Below are 21,506 nucleotides of genomic sequence, written 5' to 3'. Positions count from 1 at the left end.
GTTTTCTCCGAAATCACCCGGAACACTTCCGGTGTCCGAATATAGCCGTCCAATATATCAATCTTTATGTCTCGACCATTTCGAGACTCCTCGTCATGTCCGTGATCACATCCGGGACTCCGAACTAACTTAGGTACATCAAAACTCATAATATAACTATCATCGAAACCTTAAGCGTGCGGACCCTACGGGTTCGTGAACAATGTAGACATGACCGAGACACGTCTCCAGTCAATAACCAATAGCGGAACCTGGATGCTCATATTGGCTCCCACATATTCTACGAAGATCTTTATCGGTCAGACCACATAACAACATACGTTGTTCCCTTTGTCATCGGTATGTTACTTGCCCGAGATTCGATCGTCGGTATCTTAATACCTAGTTCAATCTCGTTACCGGCAAGTCTCTTTACTCCTTCCGTAATACATCATCTCACAACTAACTCATTAGTTGCAATGCTTGCAAGGCTTATGTGATGTGCATTACCGAGAGGGCCCAGAGATACCTCTCTGACAATCGGAGTGACAAATCCTAATCTTGAAATACGCCAACCCAACATGTACCTTTGGAGACACCTGTAGAGCTCCTTTATAATCACCCAGTTACATTGTGACGTTTGGTAGCACACAAAGTGTTCCTCCGGCAAACGGGAGTTGCATAATCTCATAGTCATAGGAACATGTATAAGTCATGAAGAAAGCAATAGCAACATACTAAACGATCGGGTGCTAAGCTAATGGAATGGGTCATGTCAATCACATCATTCCCCTAAAGATGTGATCCCGTTAATCAAATAACAACTCTTTTGTTTATGGTTAGGAAACATAACCATCTTCGATTAACGAGCTAGTCAAGTAGATGCATACTAGTGACACTCTGTTTGTCTATGTATTCACACATGTATTATGTTTCCGGTTAATACAATTCTAGCATGAATAATAAACATTTATCATGATATAAGGAAATAAATAATAACTTTATTATTGCCTCTAGGGCACATTTCCTTCACATAGTTAGTAGCTAGATGGCTTCTTCTCTCTCTTTGAATCTCAATACAAAGTTCTCCCCCTCTCTTGTGGAGATCTATTCGATGTAATCTTCCTTTTGCGGTGTGTTTGTTGAGACTGATGAATTGTGGGTTTATGATCAAGTCTATCTATGAATAATATTTGAATCTTCTCTGAATTCTTTTATGCATGATTGGTTATCTTTGCAAGTCTCTTCGAATTATCCGTTTGGTTTGGCCAACTAGATTGGTAGTTCTTGCCATGGGAGAAGTGCTTAGCTTTGGGTTCGATCTTGCGGTGTCCTTACCCAGTGACAGAAGGGGCAGCAAGGCACGTATTGTATCGTTGCCATCGAGGATAACAAGATGGGGTTTATTTCATATTGCATGAATTTATCTCTCTACATCATGTCATCTTGCTTAAGGCGTTACTCTGTTTTTAACTTAGTACTCTAGATGCATGCTGGATAGCGGTCGATGAGTGGAGTAATAGTAGTAGATGCAGAATCGTTTCGATCTACTTGTCACGGATGTGATGCCTATATACATGATCATGCCTAGATTTTCTCATAATTATGCTCAATTCTATCAATTGCTCAACAGTAATTTGTTCACCCACCGTAGAATACTTATGCTCTTGAGAGAAGCCACTAGTGAAACCTATGGCCCCCGGGTCTATTCTCATCATATCAATCTCTATCGCTTTTATATTGTTTTGCTATTTACTTTGCTTTTACTTTTTACTTTGCATCTTTATATCAAAAATACCAAAAATATTCTATCTATCAGATCTCACTCTCGTAAGTGACCGTGAAGGGCTTGGCAACCCCTAATCGCGTTGGTTGCGAGTAGCTACTGCTTTGTGCAGGTACGAGGGACTTGAGCGTGGGCTCCTACTAGATTGATACCTTGTTTCTCAAAAATTGAGGGAAATACTTACGCTACTCTGCTGCATCATCCCTTCCTCTTCGGGGAAAACCAACACAAGCTCAAGACGTAGCAGCCCATCGCCCATTGCACACGTGCACGTTGCGAGGGCGGCCGGAGAGCAGACCTAGCAACCTCCATTACAAAGGAAGTTGCGTTACGCGGTCCAACCTGACACACGCCACTCTGTTGCTGACGTCACGAAGGCTTTGGCTGATACCACGACGTCGAGTGCCCATAACTGTTCCCGCGTAGTTGGTTAGTGCGTATAGGCCAGTAGCCAGACTCAGATCAGATACCAAGATCTCGTTTAGCATGTTATTTAGAAATAACCGCGGACGCCGAACAGGGCCAGGCCCACCTCTCTCCTAGGTGATCTCCGCCTGCCCTGTCGCTCCACCTCAAAGTAACAGTCGGGGCCGTCGGGAATCTAGGCCCACCACTACCTGGGTGGAACCACCTGCCCCTTCAGCCCCCAACATCAGAATCACTTGCGGGTGCTCAACGAGCCGACCCAACTTTAGTCACAACATGTATAGTATGTATGCATTATATACCCGTGATCAACACCCGACGTGATCACGGCCCAATAGTATAGCATGGCAGACTGACAAGAATGTAGGGCCACTGATGATAATCTAGCATCCTATACTAAACATTTAGGATTGCAGGTAAGGTATCAACAGTTGTAGCAACAATGACAGGCTATGCATCAGAATAGGATTAACGGAAAGCATTAACATGCTACACTACTCTAATGCAAGCAGTAGAGAGAAGAGTAGGCGATATCTGGTGATTGATACGTCCATTTTGCATCATGCTTTTATATCGATATTTATTGCATTATGGACTGTTATTTCACTTTATGTCACAATACTTATGGCTATTCTCTCTTATTTTACAAGGTTTGCATAAGGAGGGAGAATGCCGTCAGCTGGAATTCTGGGCTAGAAAAGGAGCAAATATTAGAGACCTATTCTGCGCAACTCCAAAAGTCCTGAAACTCCACGGAACACCCTAAAGTAAATAAAGAAAAATCCTCGCCAAAGATGAAGGCCAGGGGGCCCACACCCTTCTCACGAGGGTGGGGGTGCCCCCCCTAGGGCGTGCCCCTACCTCGTGGGCCCCCTGGTGGCTCTCCGACGTCCATCTTCTCCTATATGAAGTCTTTCGATGAGAAAAAAATAAGAGGGAAATTTTTGGGACGAGACTCCGCCGCCACGAGGCGGAACCTTGGCGGATCCAATCTAGAGCTTCGGCAGAGCTATTCTGCCGGGGATACTTCCCTCCGGGAGGGGGAAATCATCATCATCGCCATCACCAACGCTCCTCTCATTGGGAGAGGGCAATCTCCATCAACATCTTCACCAGCACCATCTCATCTCCAAACCCTAGTTCATCTCTTGTATCCAATTCTTGTCTCAAAGTCCGGGATTGGTGCTAGTAGGTTGCTAGTAGTGTTGATTACTCCTTGTAGTTGATGCTAATTGGTTTATTTGGTGGAAGATAGTATGTTCAGATCCTATATGCATATTATTACCCCTATGATTATGAACATGAATATGCTTTGTGAGTAATTACGTTTGTTCCTGAGGACAAGGGAGAAGTCTTGCTATGAGTAGTCATGTGAATTTGGTATTCGTTTGATATTTTGATAAGATGTATGTTGTCTAGCCTCTAGTGGTGTTATGTGAACGTCGACTACATAACACTTCAGCATTATTTGGGCCTAGAGGAAGGCATTGGGAAGTAATAAGTAGATGATGGGTTGCTAGAGTGACAGAAGCTTAAACCCTAGTTTATGCGTTGCTTCGTAAGGGGCTGATTTGGACCCACATGTTTCATGCTATGGTTAGGTTTACCTTAATACTTTTGTTGTAGTTGCGGATGCTTGCAATAGAGGTTAATCATAAGTGGGATGCTTGTTCAAGTAAGAACAACACCCAAGCACCGGTCCACCCACATATCAAATTATCAAAGTATCGAACGCGAATCATATGATCGTGATGAAAACTAGCTTGCCGATATTCCCATGTGTCCTCGGGAGCGCTTTTCCTATTATAAGAGTTTGTTTCGGCTTGTCCTTAGCTATAAAAGGATTGGGCCACCTTGCTTCACTTTATTTACTTTTGTTACTCGTTGCTCGTTACAGTCTATCTTATCACAAAACTATCTGTTACCACTTATTTCAGTACTTGCAGAGAATACCTTGTTGAAAACCGCTTATCATTTCCTTCTGCTCCTCGTTGGGTTTGACACTCTTACTTATCGAAAGGACTATGATAGATCCCCTATACCTGTGGGTCATCAAGACTCTTTTCTGGCGCCGTTGCCGGGGAGTGTAGCGCCTTCGGTAGGTGGTATTTGGTAAGGAAAATTTTATATAGTGTGCTGAAATTTACTGTCACTTGTTACTATGGAAAGTAATTCTCTGAGGGGCTTGTTCGGGGTATCTTCACCCCGTCCAGTAGAGCAAAGAGTTGCTCCTCAACCTACTGAACCTATTGAAAATGAAACTCCTTTTGAATTTCCTTCGGGTATGATGGAAAAACTGCTAGCTAACCCTTTTACAAGAGATGGAACAAAGCATCCTGATGAGCACTTAATATATGTGGATGAAGTTTGTGGATTATTTAAGCTTGCAGGTATACCCGATGATGTTGCTAAGAAGAAGGTCTTCCCTTTATCTTTGAAGGGAGACACATTGATATGGTATAGGCTATGTGATGATATGAGATCATGGGACTATAAAAGATTGAAGTTGTAATTTCATCAAAAGTATTACCCTATGCATCTTGTTCATCATGATCGCAATTATATATATAATTTCTGGCCTCGCGAAGCAGAAAGCATCGCTCAAGCTTGGGGGAGGCTTAAATCAATGTTATATTCATGCCCCAATCATGAGCTCTCGAGAGAAATAATTATGCAAAGTTTTTATGCTCGGCTTTCTGAAAACAATCGCACCATGCTCGATACTTCTTGTGCTGGCTCTTTTATGATGAAGACTATTGAATTCAGATGGAATTTATTGGATAGAATTAAACGCAACTCTAAAGATTGGGACCTCGACGAAGGTAAGGAGTCAGGTATGACACCTAAGTTTGATTGTGTTAAATCTTTTATGGATACCGATATTTTCCGTAAGTTTAGCACTAAATATGGACTTGACTCTGAGATAGTAGCTTCTTTCTGTGAATTTTGCTACTTATGTTGATCTCCCTAAGGAGAAGTGGTTTAAATATCATCCTCCCATAGAAGTAAAGGTAGCTGCACCTATTAAAGTTGAAGAAAAGACTGTCACTTATAATGATCCTATTGTTCCTACTTCTTATATTGAGAAACCACCTTTCCCTGTTAGAATAAAGGATCATGCTAAAGCTTCAACTGTTGTTCGTAAAAGCAATATTAGAACTTATACACATCCTGAGCAAGTTAAAGTAGAACCTAATATTGCTATTGTTAAAGATCTCTTGTCTAATAATATTGATGGGCATGTTATTCAGTTCGAAGGTGAAACTGCTAGAATTGCTAAACGTTGTGATAAAGATAAACATAGACCGGTGGTAGGCATGCCTGTTATTTCTGTTAAAATAGGAGATAATTGTTATCATGGCTTATGTGATATGGGTGCTAGTGCTAGTGTAATACCTATTGACTTATATGAAGAAATTAAGAATGAAATTGCACCTGCTAAGTTAGAAGATATTGATGTCACAATTAAACTTGCCAATAGAGATACTATTTCACCAATTGGAATTGTTAGAGATGTTGAAGTCTTGTGTGGGAAAACTAAATATCCTGCTGATTTTCTTGTTCTTGGTTCCCCACAAGATAGTTGTTGTCCCATTATATTTGGTAGACCCTTCTTAAATACTGTCAATGCTACCATAGATTGCACAAAGAATGTTGTTACTATTGGCTTGGATGATATGGTTGATGAGTTTAATTTCTCTAAATTTAGTAAACAACATCGTGAGGAAGAGTTACCTAGTAAGGATGAAATTATTGGTCTTGCTTCTATTGCCGTACCTCCTAGTGATCCTTTAGAACACTATTTGCTAGACCATGAAAATGATATGTCCATGAATGAAAGAAGGGAAATAGATGAAGTATTCTTTAAACAAGAACCTATTCTGCATCACAATTTGCCTGTTGAAATTTTAGGGGATCCTCCTCCACCCAAGGGTGATCCCGTGTTTGAGCTTAAACCTTTGCCTGATAATCTTAAATATGCTTATCTTGATGAAAAGAAGATATATCCTGTTATTATTAGTGCTAACCTTTCAGAGCATGAAGAAGAAAGATTATTGAATACTCTGAAGAAGCATCGTGCTGCTATTGGACATACTCTTGTTGATCTTAAGGGCATTAGTCCCACTCTATGTCAACATAAAATAAATTTGGAAGAAGATGCCAAACCAGTTCGTGATCCTCAACGACGTCTGAATCCTAAAATGAAAGAAGTGGTAAGAAAAGAAATACTCAAGCTTCTGGAGGCAGGTATAATTTATCCCGTTGCTGATAGTGAGTGGGTAAGTCCTGTCCATTGTGTCCCTAAGAAGGGAGGTATTACTGTTGTTCCTAATGATAAAGATGAATTGATTCCACAAAGAATTATCACAGGTTATAGGATGGTAATTGATTTCCGCAAATTAAATAAAGCTACTAAGAAAGATCATTACCCCTTACCTTTTATTGATCAAATGCTAGAAAGATTATGCAAACATACACACTATTGCTTTCTAGATGGTTATTCTGGTTTCTCTCAAATACATGTGTCGGCTAGAGATCAATCAAAGACTACTTTTACATGCCCTTTTGGTACTTTTGCTTATAGACGTATGCCTTTTGGTTTTTGTAATGCACCTGCTACCTTTCAAAGATGCATGATGGCTATATTCTCTGACTTTTGTGAAAAGATTTGTGAGGTTTTCATGGACGACTTTTCCGTCTATGGTTCCTATTTTGATGATTGCTTGAGCAATCTTGATCAAGTTTTGCAGAGATGTGAAGAAACTAATCTTGTCTTGAATTGGGAAAAGTGCCACTTTATGGTTAATGAAGGTATTGTCTTGGGGCACAAAGTTTCTGAAAGAGGTATGAAGTTGATAAAGCCAAGGTTGATGCTATTGAAAAGATGCTATGTCCCAAGGACATCAAAGGTATAAGAAGTTTCCTTGGTCACGCCGGATTTTACAGGAGGTTCATTAAGGACTTCTCAAAAATTTCTCGGCCTCTGACTAATTTATTGCAAAAAGATATACCATTTGTCTTTGATGATGATTGTGTAGAAGCATTTGAAATACTTAAGAAAGCATTAGTCACCTGTTATTCAGCCACCTGATTGGAATTTACCCTTTGAAATTATGTGTGATGCTAGTGATTATGCTGTAGGTGTTGTTCTAGGTCAAAGAGTTGATAAGAAATTAAATGTTATTCATTATTCTAGTAAGACTCTAGACAATGCTCAAAGAAATTATGCTACTACTGAAAAAGAGCTTTTAGCAGTTGTATTTGCTTGTGATAAGTTCAGATCTTATATTGTTGATTCTAAAGTAACTAGTCACACTGATCATGCTGATATTAAATATCTTATGGAAAAGAAAGATGCTAAACCTAGACTTATTAGATGGGTTCTCTTGCTACAAGAATTTGATTTGAATATTGTTGATAGAAAGGGAGCTGAGAACCCCGTTGCAGACAACTTGTCTAGGTTAGAGAATGTTCTTGATGACCCACTACCTATTAATGATGACTTTCCAGATGAACAATTAAATGTTATAAGTACTTCTCGTAGTACTCCATGGTATGCTGATTATGCTAATTATATAGTTGCTAAATTTATACCACCTAGCTTCACATACCAGCAAAAGAAAAAGTTTTTCTATGACTTGAGACATTACTTTTGGGATGACCCACATCTTTATAAAGAAGGAGTAGATGGTGTTATTAGACGTTGTGTACCTGAGCATGAACAGGAACAGATCCTAGGCAAGTGTCATTCCGAGTCTTATGGAGGACACCACGCTGGAGATAGAACTGCACATAAGGTATTGCAATCCGGTTTTTATTGGCCTACTCTCTTCAAGGATGCCCGTAAGTTTGTCTTGTCTTGTGATGAATGTCAAAGAATTGGTAATATTAGTAGACGTCAAGAAATGCCTATGAATTATTCTCTTGTTATTGAACCGTTTGATGTTTGGGGCTTTGATTATATGGGACCTTTTCCTGCCTCTAATGGATACACACATATTCTAGTTGCTGTTGATTACGTTACTAAGTGGGTAGAAGCTATTCCAACTAGTAGTGCTGATCATAACACCTCTATTAAAATGCTTAAAGAAGTTATTTTCCCGAGGTTTGGAGTCCCTAGATATTTAATGACTGATGGTGGTTCACACTTTATTCATGGTGCTTTCCGTAAAATGCTTGCTAAATATGATGTTAATCATAGAATTGCATCTCCTTATCACCCACAGTCTAGTGGTCAAGTAGAGTTGAGCAATAGAGAGCTCAAATTAATTTTGCAAAAGACTGTTAATAGGTCTAGAAAGAATTGGTCTAAGAAACTTGATGATGCATTATGGGCTTATAGAACTGCATACAAAAATCCTATGGGTATGTCTCCGTATAAAATGGTTTATGGAAAAGCATGTCACTTACCTCTCGAACTAGAACACAAGGCATATTGGGCTATTAAAGAGCTCAACTATGATTTTAAACTTGCCGGTGAGAAGAGGTTATTTGATATTAGCTCACTTGATGAATGGAGAACCCAAGCTTATGAAAATGCCTAGTTGTTTAAAGAAAAAGTTAAAAGATGGCATGAAAAAAGGATACAAAAGCGTGAGTTTAATGTAGGTCATTATGCATTGCTATACAACTCTCGTTTAAGATTTTTTGCAGGAAAACTTCTCTCTAAATGGGAAGGCCCCTACGTCATCGAAGAGGTCTATCATTCCGGTGCCATAAAAATCAACAACTTCGAGGGCACAAATCCGAAGGTGGTAAACGGTCAAAGAATCAAACATTATATCTCAAGTAATCCCATAAATGTTGAAACCAATATTATTGAAACTGTAACCCCAGAGGAATACATAAGGGACACTTTTAGGAATGTTTCAGACTCTGAAAAGGAATAGGTATGTGGTACGGTAAGTAAACCGACTCCAAAACAATTTTTAAGGCAATATCTCTCCGTTTTGGAATATTTAGAAAAATAGAAAAATAAGTAGCAGTCCGGGAAGGACACGAGGGCCCCATGAGGGTGGTGGGCGCACCCTACCCCCTGGGCGTGCCCCCTACCTCGTGAGCACCTCGTGTGCCTTCCGGACTCTGTTTTCTTGCACGTTACGTATTTTGGTCAGTAAAAATTCATTATATATTCTCCCGAAGGTTTTGACTCCCGTATCACGCAAATATCCTCTGTTTTCATTTCGAGCTGTCCCGTTGCAGATTAAATCAACATGTCTTCCCAGGATTCGAAAGGAGAAAACTATGTGGATGATTACTTAGCAAATCCCAAGGTCTATGGGGATGTGGAACACGATGGATGGACCACGGAGGAAGAAGAGGACTATGAACCCAAGGGGAAGGAGGAGACAAGCTCAGATGAAGATGAAGCATCATTACCTCAACCTGGGGACATGCACATGGAGTTCAAAAAGTCAAGTCTCCCTGATAGGGGATGAAAATGCCATCCTCAAGCGCAAATTAAGGGAGAAGCCTAAGCCATCAACTAAGCCAACATCACCACCACCTTCTTCACCGACAAAGGAGATATAATCACATGGGTATGGGCACTCCCCTTGGCAACTTCCAAGCTTGGGGGAGGTGCCCCGGTATCGTATCACAATCACAACTCCTATCTTTACCGTTTTCTTAGTTCGATCTTATTAGTAGTATCTTGATCTAGTAGAATAAAGTTTATGGCATGATCTAGTTTTGAGTTTGCTTTATGATCTCTCTATGTAATCGAGTCCGTGAGCTATATATAATAAAGATTAGTGTTGAGTCAAGGGCTTGATTATTTTGCCATGATCTTGGGTGAATAAAAGAAAAGAGAAAAAGAATAAAAGAAACAAAAAGTTCATATTGATCTTATTAAGGGTAATGACTTCACATAGAAAGAGTATGATGATTAAAAGTTGTTGGGAGTTGGCAGACATAGCTTTGGTCATTGTTGCAATTAATAGGAAGTAATAAGGAAAGAGAGGTTTTCACATATAGATATATTATCATTGACATCTTTTATGATTGGGAGCACTCATTAAAATATGACATACTAAGGAGTTGATGTTGGACAAGGAAGACAACGTAATGAGTTATGTCTTTCTTATATCTGAGATAAAGTATGTTGTCATGGATTCTCTAACTTGTTGAGCTTGCCTTTCCCCCTCATGCTAGCCAAATTCTCAGCACCAAGTAGAAATACTACTTGTGCTTCCAAATACCCTTAAACCAGTTTTGCCATGAGAGTCCACCATATCTACCTATGGATTGAGTAAGATCCTTCAAGTAAGTTGTCATCGGTGCAAAGCAATAAAAATTGCTCTAAATATGTATGATTGATTGGTGTGGGAGAAATAAGCTTTATATGATCTTGTGATGTGGAAGTAATAAAAGCGATGGACTGCATAATAAAGGTTCATATCACAAGGGGCAATATAAAGTGACGTTCTTTCACATTGAGATTTTATGCATCCAACCATAAAAGCGCATGGCAACCTCTACTTCCCTCTGCGAAGGGCCTATCATTTATTATTATCTTCTACCTTATGCAAGAGTCATGGTGATCTTCGCCTTTTCTTTTTCATTTTATCCTTTGGCAAGCTCAGCATGTTGGAAAGACCATGATATATATATATATCTAACTGGATGTAGGGGAGCATGAACCATTATTGTTGACATTACCCTTGAGGTAAAAGGTTGTGGGGCAAAACTATAAAGCCCCTATCTTTATCTGTGTCCGATTAAAACTCCGTAACCACAAGTATTGCGTGAGTGTTAGCAATTATGGAGGACTAAATGATAGTTGAGTATGTGGACTTGCTTTTTAGCTCTGACATAGACTCTTTCCGATGTTATGATAAATTGCAATTGCTTCAATTACTGAGATTATAGTTTGTCGGAGCCTAATAAGGTTTATGATTTATACTTTTGCATTGTGAATAGATCATCACTTGAGCATAAGTAATCATATGGCAAAATCTATATATGTTGCTGTTATGAGAATAATCATGATGCCTTCATGTCCGTATTTTATATTTATCGACGCCTCTACCTCTAAACATGAGGACATATTTATTGTTATCAGCTTTTCGCTTGAGGACAAGCGAGGTCTAAGCTTGGGGGAGTTGATACGTCCATTTTGCATCATGCTTTTATATCGATATTTATTGCATTATGGACTGTTATTTCACTTTATATCACAATACTTATGGCTATTCTCTCTTATTTTACAAGGTTTACATAAGGAGGGAGAATGCTGGCAGCTGGAAGTCTGGGCTGGAAAAGGAGCAAATATTAGAGAACTATTCCACGCAACTCCAAAAGTCCTGAAACTCCACGGAACACCCTAAAATAAATAAAGAAAAATCCTCGCCGAAGATGAAGGCCAGGGGGCCCACACCCTTCTCACGAGGGTGGGGCCCCCTAGGGCGCGCCCCTACCTTGTGGGCCCCCTGGTGGCTCTCCGATGTCCATCTTCTCCTATATGAAGTCTTTCGATGAGAAAAAAAAATAAGATGGAACTTTTCAGGATGAGACTCCGCCGCCACGAGGCGGAACCTTGGCGGATCCAATCTAGAGCTCCGGCAAAGCAGTTCTACCGGGGATACTTCCCTCCGGGAGGGGGAAATCATCACCATCGTCATCACCAACGCTCCTCTCATCGGGAGAGGGCAATCTCCATCAACATCTTCACCAGCACCATCTCATCTCCAAACCCTAGTTCATCTCTTGTATCCAATTCTTGTCTCAAAGTCCGGGATTGGTGCTAGTAGGTTGCTAGTAGTGTTGATTACTCCTTGTAGTTGATGCTAATTGGTTTATTTGGTGGAAGATCATATGTTCAGATCCTATATGCATATTATTACCCCTCTGATTATGAACATGAATATGCTTTGTGAGTAATTATGTTTGTTCCTGAGGACAAGGGAGAAGTCTTGCTATGAGTAGTCATGTGAATTTGGTATTCGTTTGATATTTTGATAAGATGTATGTTGTCTAGCCTCTAGTGGTGTTATGTGAACGTTGACTACATAACACTTCAGCATTATTTGGGCCTAGAGGAAGGCATTGGGAAGTAATAAGTAGATGATGGGTTGCTAGAGTGACAGAAGCTTAAACCCTAGTTTATGCGTTGCTTCGTATGGGGCTGATTTGGACCGACATGTTTCATGCTATGGTTAGGTTTACCTTAATACTTTTGTTGTAGTTGCGGATGCTTGCAATAGAGGTTAATCATAAGTGGGATGCTTGTTCAAGTAAGAACAACACCCAAGCACCGGTCCACCCACATATCAAATTATCAAAGTATCGAACGCGAATCATATGATCATGATGAAAACTAGCTTAACGATATTCCCATGTGTCCTCGGGAGCGCTTTTCCTATTATAAGAGTTTGTTCCGGCTTGTCCTTTGATACAAAAGGATTGGGCCACCTTGCTGCACTTTATTTACTTTTGTTACTCGTTGCTCGTTAAAATCTATCTTATCACAAAACTATCTGTTACCACTTATTTCAGTACTTGCAGAGAATACCTTGCTGAAAACTGCTTATCATTTCCTTCTGCTCCTCGTTGGGTTCGACACTCTTACTTATCGAAAGGACTACGATAGATCCCCTATACTTGTGGGTCATCAGTGATCAAGGGGGGGGGGGCTCGCCTGGTTGCTCTGGCAAGAAAGAGGGGCCATCAACAGCGTAGTCGATCGGGGCACCAGCAGCGGCGTCAGTCTCATAGTCTATCAGAGAGAAGAGGGGGAAGAAACAATGAATATAATGCAAACACATGCATAACGATGCATGACATGACAAGTAGCGGTGCTAGGGGTGCCCTAACGTGGTATGAGGTGGTACCGGTGAAGGGGGGAAACATCCGGGAAAATATCCCCGGTGTTTCGCGTTTTCAGACAAATGAAACGGAGGGGAAAAGTTGCGTGTTCGCTATGCTAGGAATGCGTGGCGGACGAACGGGCTGCGTATCCGGATTCGTCTCGTCGTTCTGAGCAACTTTCATATACAAAGTTTTTCCATCCGAGTTACGGATTATTTTATATGATTTTATAAAGTTTAATTGATTTTCTGAATTTATTTACTTATTTAAATCCAACATTATCCAGAACAGTGAATGTTGACGCAAGCATGACATCAGAGTGATGTCAGCAGGTCAACTGGTCGGTTGACCAGTCAAACCAGAAAGGTGGGTCCAGTGGGACCCACATGCCATTGTCAGGGGCACTAACAGGGGGGTTTAGACTAACTAAATGGGTTAATTAGTGGGTGGGGCCCAGTAGTTAGTGAGAGATTAAGGTTTTAATTAACTAATTTAATTAATTAGCAATTTATCTATTTAATTTTATTCGTTTATGGCATGGGCCCCGCATGTCAGTGCCACTGGGCTGCCCAGTCAGCAGTTGACTGGGTAACCCAGTCAACGGGGCCCCCAGGACCCACTGGTCAGTGACCCAGGGGCGGGGCCCATCGATCAACGCCGGCGTCGGCGTTTGGGGATCTCCGGTGAGCGTTCCCGCAGCGGAGGGGCGCCGGGCCTCGCCGGACTCGCCATTCTGGCGATCATTTCGCGCGGGGGCGGTTGCTACCAGACGGGCGCAGTGCTGCGCATCCATCTACGGCCTCGGTTGGGGCGGTGGGCGGCCGGAGCGGCGGCGAGGTCGAGCGAGGATGCGACGACCGAAGTGGGAGGCGGTGGCGCGGGCGGAGCAGAGCCGCGGCGGAGCAGGGGCAATAGGAGGCGGTGACGGGCAGGGGCTCGTCGACCGGTCAGTCGGCGCACAGGCGACGCGAGCACCGGGCGGGCTCGGGCGGTGCATGACGGGGTGAGCGGAGGCGGGGGGGATCTGCGACGGCCAGCGGCAGAAGCGGCAATGCAGGAGTACGCGAGCAGCGGCCCAAGGCGGGCTCGGACGGAGGAGCGCGATGCGGAGGCGGCTCACGCGCGAGTGAGGGGGGCTGAAGGGAAGCGATGACAACGGCGGGTTGCAGCAGGCGAGGAGCAGCGACAGGAGCAGTACGTGGCGGCAGCGGGCAAGGGCGGCCGACAGCGGGTGCGGGCGCACACGCGCGGGCACGCAAGAGGGTACAGAGGCGCGCGGGGGTGCAGGGGAGCGCCCAGGCGACGGCTGTGGCTAGTTGCAGCAAGCAGCACTAGGGGCGGAGCAGCAAGCAGAGAGCAGCGCGGCTGCGGCGGAGCTCTACGTCGGTACGACGAGGGCGCGGCCTGGGAGCTGCGAGTGCACGCGCGAGGAGCGGCCAGGGCACTGATGTCTACTACACAACCTTCTTCTTGTAGACGTTGTTGGGCCTCCAAGTGCAGAGGTTTGTAGGGCAGTAGCAAATTTCCCTCAAATGGATGACCTAAGGTTTATCAATCCGTAGGAGGCATAGGATGAAGATGGTCTCTCCCAAGCAACCCTGCAACCAAATAACAAAGTCTCTTGTGTCCCCAACACACCCAATACAATGGTAAATTGTATAGGTGCACTAGTTCGGCGAAGAGATGGTGATACAAGTGCAATATGGATGGTAGATAAAGGTTTTTGTAATCTGAAAATATAAAAACAGCAAGGTAACTAATGATAAAAGTGAGCGTAAACGGTATTGCAATGCGTTGAAACAAGGCCTAGGGTTCATACTTTCGCTAGTGCAAGTTTCCTCAACAATAATAACATAATTGGATCACATAACTATCCCTCAACATGCAACAAAGAGTCACTCCAAAGTCACTAATAGCGGAGAACAAACGAAGAGATTATGGTAGGGTACAAAACCACCTCAAAGTTATTCTTTCCAATCAATCCGTTGAGCTATTCCTATAGGTGTCACAAACAGCCCTAGAGTTCATACTAGAATAACACTTTAAGACACAAATCAACCAAAACCCTAATGTCACCTAGATACTCCAATGTCACCTCAAGTATCCATGGGTATGATTATATGATATGCATCACACAATCTCAGATTCATCTATTCAACCAACACATAGAACCTCAAAGAGTGCCCCAAAGTTTCTACCGGAGAATCACGATGAAAACGTGTGCCAACCCCTGTGCATAGGTTCATGGGCGGAACCCACAAGTTGATCACCAAAACATACATCAAGTAAATCACGTGATATCCCATTGTCACCACAGATACACACGGCAAGACATACATCAAGTGTTCTCAAATCTTTAAAGACTCAATCCGATAAGATAACCTCGAAGGGAAAACTCAATCTGTTACAAGAGAGTAGAGGGGGAGGAGAAACATAAGATCCAACTATAATAGCAAAGCTCGCGATACTTCAAGATCGTGCCAAATCAAGAAGACGAGAGAGAGAGAGAGAGAGAGATCAAACGCATAGCTACTGGTACATACCCTCAGCCCCGAGGGAGAACTACTCCCTCCTCATCATAAAGAGCACCAGGATGACGAAGATGGCCAGCAGAGAAGGATTCCCCCTCCGACAGGGTGACGGAACGGGTCTAGATTAGCTTTCGGTGGCTACGGAGGCTTCTGGCGGTGGAACTCCCGATCTATTGTGCTCCCCATCGTTTTAGGGTATATGGAGATATATAGGAGGAATAAGTACGTCAGGGGGTCACGAGGGGCCCACGAGGGTGGAGGGCGCGCCCAGAGGGGGTGGGCGCGCCCCCTGCCTCGTGGCTTCCTCATTGATCCCCTGACGTGCACTCCAAGTCTTCTGGGCTTCTTCTGGTCCAAAAATAAGTTCTGTGAAGTTTCAGGTCAATTGGACTCCGTTTGATTTTCCTTTTCTGCGATATTCTAAAACAAGGAAAAAACATAAACTGACACTGGGCTCTGGGTTAATAGGTTAGTCCCAAAAATCATATAAAATAGCATATAAATGCATATAAAACATCCAAAGTTGATAATATAATAGCATGGACCAATCAAAAATTATAGATACGTTGGAGACGTATCAGCATCCCCAACCATAATTCCTGCTCGTCCTCGAGTAGGTAAATGATGAAAAGAGAATTTTTGATGTGGAATGCTACCTAACATATTTATCCATGTAATTCACTTTATTGTGGCAAGAATATTCAGATCCATAAGATTCAAGATAAAAGTTTAATATTGACATAAAAATAATAATACTTCAAGCATACTAACCAAGCAATTATGTCTCTTCAAAATAACATGGCCAAAGAAAGTTATCCCTACAAAATCATATAGTCTCTCTATGCTCCATCTTCACCACACAAAATATTTAAATCATGCACAACCCCGATGACAAGCCAAGCAATTGTTTCATACTTTTTCAATCTTCACGCAATATATGAGCGTGAGCCATGGATATAGCACTATAGGTGGAGTAGAATGGTGGTTGTGGAGAAAACAAAAGTGAGAAGATAGTCTCGCATCAACTAGGCGTATCAACGGGCTATGGAGATGCCCATTAATAGATATCAATGTGAGTGAGTAGGGATTGCCATGCAACGGATGCACTAGAGCTACAAGTGTATGAAAGCTCAACAAAAGAAACTAAGTGGGTGTGCATCCAACTCGCTTGCTCATGAAGACCTAGGGCATTTTGAGGAAGCCCATCATTGGAATATACAAGTCAAGTTCTATAATGAAAGATACCCACTAGTATATGAAAGTGACAACATAGGAGACTCTCTATCATGAAGATCATGGTGCCTCTTTTTTTCTCTTTTTTTATTTGGGCTTCTTTGGCCTCTTTTATTTATTTATTTTTCGTCTGGAGTCTCATCCCGACTTGTGGGGGAATCATAGTCTCCATCATCCTTTCCTCGCTGGGACGATGCTCTAATAATGATGATCATCACACTTTTATTTACTTTACAACTCATGAATTACAACTTGATTCTTAGAACAAAATATGACTCTATATGAATGCCTCTGGCGGTGTATCGAGATGTGCAATGACTCATGAGTGACATGTATGAAAGAATTATGAACGGTGGCTTTGCCACAAATACGATGTTAACTACATGATCATGCAAAGCAATATGTAATGATGGAGTGTGTCATAATAAACGGAATGGTGGAAAGTTGCATGGAAATATATCTCGGAATGGCTATGGAAATGCCATAATAGGTAGGCATGGTGGCTGTTTTATGGAAGGTATATGGTGGGTGTATGATACCAGCGAAAGGTGCGCGGTATTAGAGAGGCTAGCAAAGGTGGAAGGGTGAGAGTGCGTATAGTCCATGGACTCAACATTAGTCATAAAGAACTCATATACTTATTGCAAAAATCTACAAGTTATCAAAGCAAAGTATTACGCGCATGCTCCTAGGGGGATAGATTGGTAGGAAAAGACCATCGCTCGTCCCCGACCGCCACTCATAAGGAAGACAATCAATAAATAAACCATGCTCCGACTTCATCACATAACGGTTCACCATACGTGCATGCTACGGGAATCACAAACTTTAACACAAGTATCTCTCAAATTCACAACTACTCACTAGCATGACTCTAATATTACCATCCTCATATCTCAAAACAATCATCAAGTATCAAACTTCTCATAGTATTCAATGCACTTCATATGAAAGTTTTTATTATATCCCTCTTGGATGCCCATCATATTAGGAGTAAATTCATAACCAAAGCAAACTACCATGCTGTTTAGAGACTCTCAAAATGGTATAAGTGAATCATGAGAGTTTATCTATTTCTACAAAATAAAACCACCACCGTGCTCTAAAAAGATATAAGTGAAGCACTAGAGCAACAACAAACTACTCCGAAAGGTATAAGTGAAGATCAATGAGTAGTCGAATAATTATGCAACTATATGAAGACTCTCTAACATTTAATAATTTCAGATAATGTTATTTTATTCAAACAGGAAGCAAAACAAAAGAAAATAAAATGACGCTCCAAGCAAAACACATATCATGTGGCGAATAAAAATATAGCTCCAAGTAAAGTTACCGATGAACGAAGACGAAAGAGGGGATTCCTTCCGGGGCATCCCCTAGCTTAGGCTCTTGGTTGTCCTTGAATATTACCTTGGGGTGCCTTGGGAATCCCCAAGCTTAGGCTCTTGCCACTCCTTATTCCATAGTCCATCTAATCTTTACCCAAAACTTGAAAACTTCACAACACAAAACTTAACAGAAAACTTGTAAGCTCCGTTAGTATAAGAAAATAAATCACCACTTAGGTACTATTGTGAACTCATTCTAAATTCATATTTGTGTAATATCTAATTTATTCCAACTTATCTATGGTTCATACCCTCCGATACTACTCATAGATTCATCAAAATAAGCAAACAACACATCGAAAACAGAATCTGTCAAAAACAGAACAGTCTGTAGTAATCTGGATCAAACGTATACTTTTGGAACTCATAAAATTCTCAAATAAATTGATGGACGTGAGGAATTTATCTATTAATCATCTTCAAAAATCATTAACTGAATATCACTCTCCAATAAAAATGGCAGCAATTCTCGTGAGCGCTAAAGTTTCTGTTTTTTACAGCAAGATCAACAAGAGTTTCCCCAAGTCTTCCCGATGCTTCTACTTGGCACAAACACTAATTAAAAGCATAAAACTCAATCATAACAGAGGATAGATAATTTATTTATTACTAACCAAGAGCAAAAATCAAGGAACAAAAACAAAGTTGGGTTGCCTCCCAACAAGCGCTATCGTTTAACGCCCCTAGCTAGGCATGATGATTTCAACGATGCTCACATAAAAGATAAGAATTGTAACATAAAGAGAGCATCTTGAATAATATGACTAGCACATTTAAGTCTAACCCACTTCCTATGCATAGGGATTTTGTGAGCAAACAACTTGTGGGAACAATAATCAACTAGCATAGGAAGGCAAAACAAGCATAACTTTAAAACTTTAAGCACATAGAGAGGAAACTTGATATTATTGCAATTCCTACAAGCATATGTTCCTCCCTCATAATAATTTTCAGTAGCATCATGAATGAATTCAACAATATAACCAGCACCTAAAGCATTTTTTTCATGATCTACAAGCATAGAAATTTTATTACTCTCCATAGTAGCAAAATCCTTCTCATTCGGAATAGTGGGAGTATCATAAGAAACTCGAATACTATAAATTGTTTCCACATTAAAAGAGTAATGTTCAGAAAAGGGGTAACCATAATCATGACAAGTTTTATAAATATAATCACTACTTTTTATAGCATAAGTATCATCACAATAATCATCATAAGTAGGAGGCATGCTATCATCATTATAAATTTGCATATCAAAACTTGGGAGACTAAAAATGTCATCTTCATTAAACGTAGCATCCCCAAGTTTGGGACAAACATTAATTGCAGCAAATATATTCTCAAAAACGTCATCTTCATCAAACATAGCATCCCCAAGCTTGGGCCTTTTCATATCATAAGTACAATCACCCTCATCATCAATAGTATGGATAGCACCAATAGTATAGCAATTATCATATTCTTCCAAGCAAGTGCCAAAAAGATTTTCAAGATCATAAGAAGTATCATTATCTTCCACAATTATATTTTCATGAGGCACATGATACATCTCCAACGTATCTATAATTTTTGATTGTTCCATGCTATTATATTATCAACCTTGGATGTTTTATATGCTATTTTATACTCCCTCTATTCCTTGATATAAGGTGTATAGATTTTTGAGAAAAAGTCCGAAATATAAGGTGTATTGCGTTTCACCACTCGTCTGGATAACGTTTTTAGGGATTTGACAGCATTTCCTTATATTAGGCAAGCTCCTCTATTTTCTCATGTCAATTAGTCAGGTGTAATCTCGCCCAAAACTTGGGAAATTTTCCCTCCACATGCGTTCCTTAATTTCTGTGCCGAAAACTATACACCCTATATTAAGGAAGGGAGGGAGTATGATTTTTGGGACTAACCTATTAACCCAGAGCCCAGTGCCAGTTTCTGTTTTTTTCCTTGTTTAAGAGTATCGCAGAAAAGGAAAATCAAGCGGAGTCCAATTGACCTGAAACTTCACGGAACTTATTTTTGGACCAGAAGAAGCCCATGGAGTATCGGAGTTGGACCAGGAGAGTCTCGGGCTGCCCACGAGGGTGGGGGGCGTGCCCACCCCCCTGGGCGCACCCCCTACCTCGTGGACATCCTAGAGGTCCACCGACGCACTTCTTCCTCCCATATATACCCATATACCCTAAAAACTTCGGGGAGCACAATAGATCGGGAGTTTCGCCGCCAAAAGCCTCCGTAGCCACCAAAAACCAATCTAGACCCGTTTCGGCACCCTGCCAGAGGGGGAATCCCTCTCCGGTGGCCATCTTCATCATCCCGGTGATCTCCATGATGAGGAGGGAGTAGTTCTCCCTCAGGGCTGAGGGTATGTACCAGTAGCTATGTGTTTGATCTCTCTCTCTCTCTCTCGTGTTCTTGAGGTGGTACGATCTTGATGTATCGTGAGCTTTGCTATTATAGTTGGATCTTATGATGTTTCTCCCGAACCCCCTCTACTCTATTGTAATGGATGGAGTTTTCCCTTTGAAGTTATCTTATCGGATTGAGTCTTTAAGGATTTGAGAACACTTGATGTATGTCTTGCGTGGGATACCCGTGGTGACAATGGGGTATTCTATTGATCTACTTGATGTATGTTTTGGTGATCAACTTGCGGGTTCCGCCCATGAACCTATGCATAGGGGTTGGCACATGTTTTCGTCTTGACTCTCCGGTAGAAACTTTGGGGCACTCTTTGAGGTCCTATGTGTTGGTTGAATAGATGAATCTGAGATTGTGTGATGCATATTGTATAATCATACCCACAGATACTTGAGGTGACATTGGAGTATCTAGGTGACATTAGGGTTTTGGTTGATTTGTGTCTTAAGGTGTTATTCTAGTACAAACTCTAGGGTTGTTTGTGACACTTATAGGAATAGCCCAACGGATTGATTGGAAAGAATAACTTTGAGGTGGTTTCGTACCCTACCATAATATCTTCATTTGTTCTCCGCTATTAGTGACTTTGGAGTGACTCTTTGTTGCATGTTGAGGGATAGTTATGTGATCCAACTATGTTATTATTGTTGAGAGAACTTGCACTAGTGAAAGTATGAACCCTAGGCCTTGTTTCAACGCATTGCAATACCGTTTACGCCCATTTTTATCATTAGTTACCTTGCTGTTTCTATATTTTCAGATTACGAAAACCTTTATCTACCATCCATAAACCACTTGTATCACCATCTCTTCGCCGAACTAGTGCACCTATACAATTTACCATTGTATTGGGTGTGTTGGGGACACAAGAGACTCTTTGTTATTTGGTTGCAGGGTTGCTTGAGAGAGACCATCTTCATCCTACGCTTC

Source organism: Triticum dicoccoides, chromosome 2A, assembly GCF_002162155.2.
Source record: "Triticum dicoccoides isolate Atlit2015 ecotype Zavitan chromosome 2A, WEW_v2.0, whole genome shotgun sequence".
In the NCBI taxonomy this organism is placed as follows: domain Eukaryota; kingdom Viridiplantae; phylum Streptophyta; class Magnoliopsida; order Poales; family Poaceae; genus Triticum; species Triticum dicoccoides.
Note: the sequence above shows the minus strand (reverse complement) of the source record.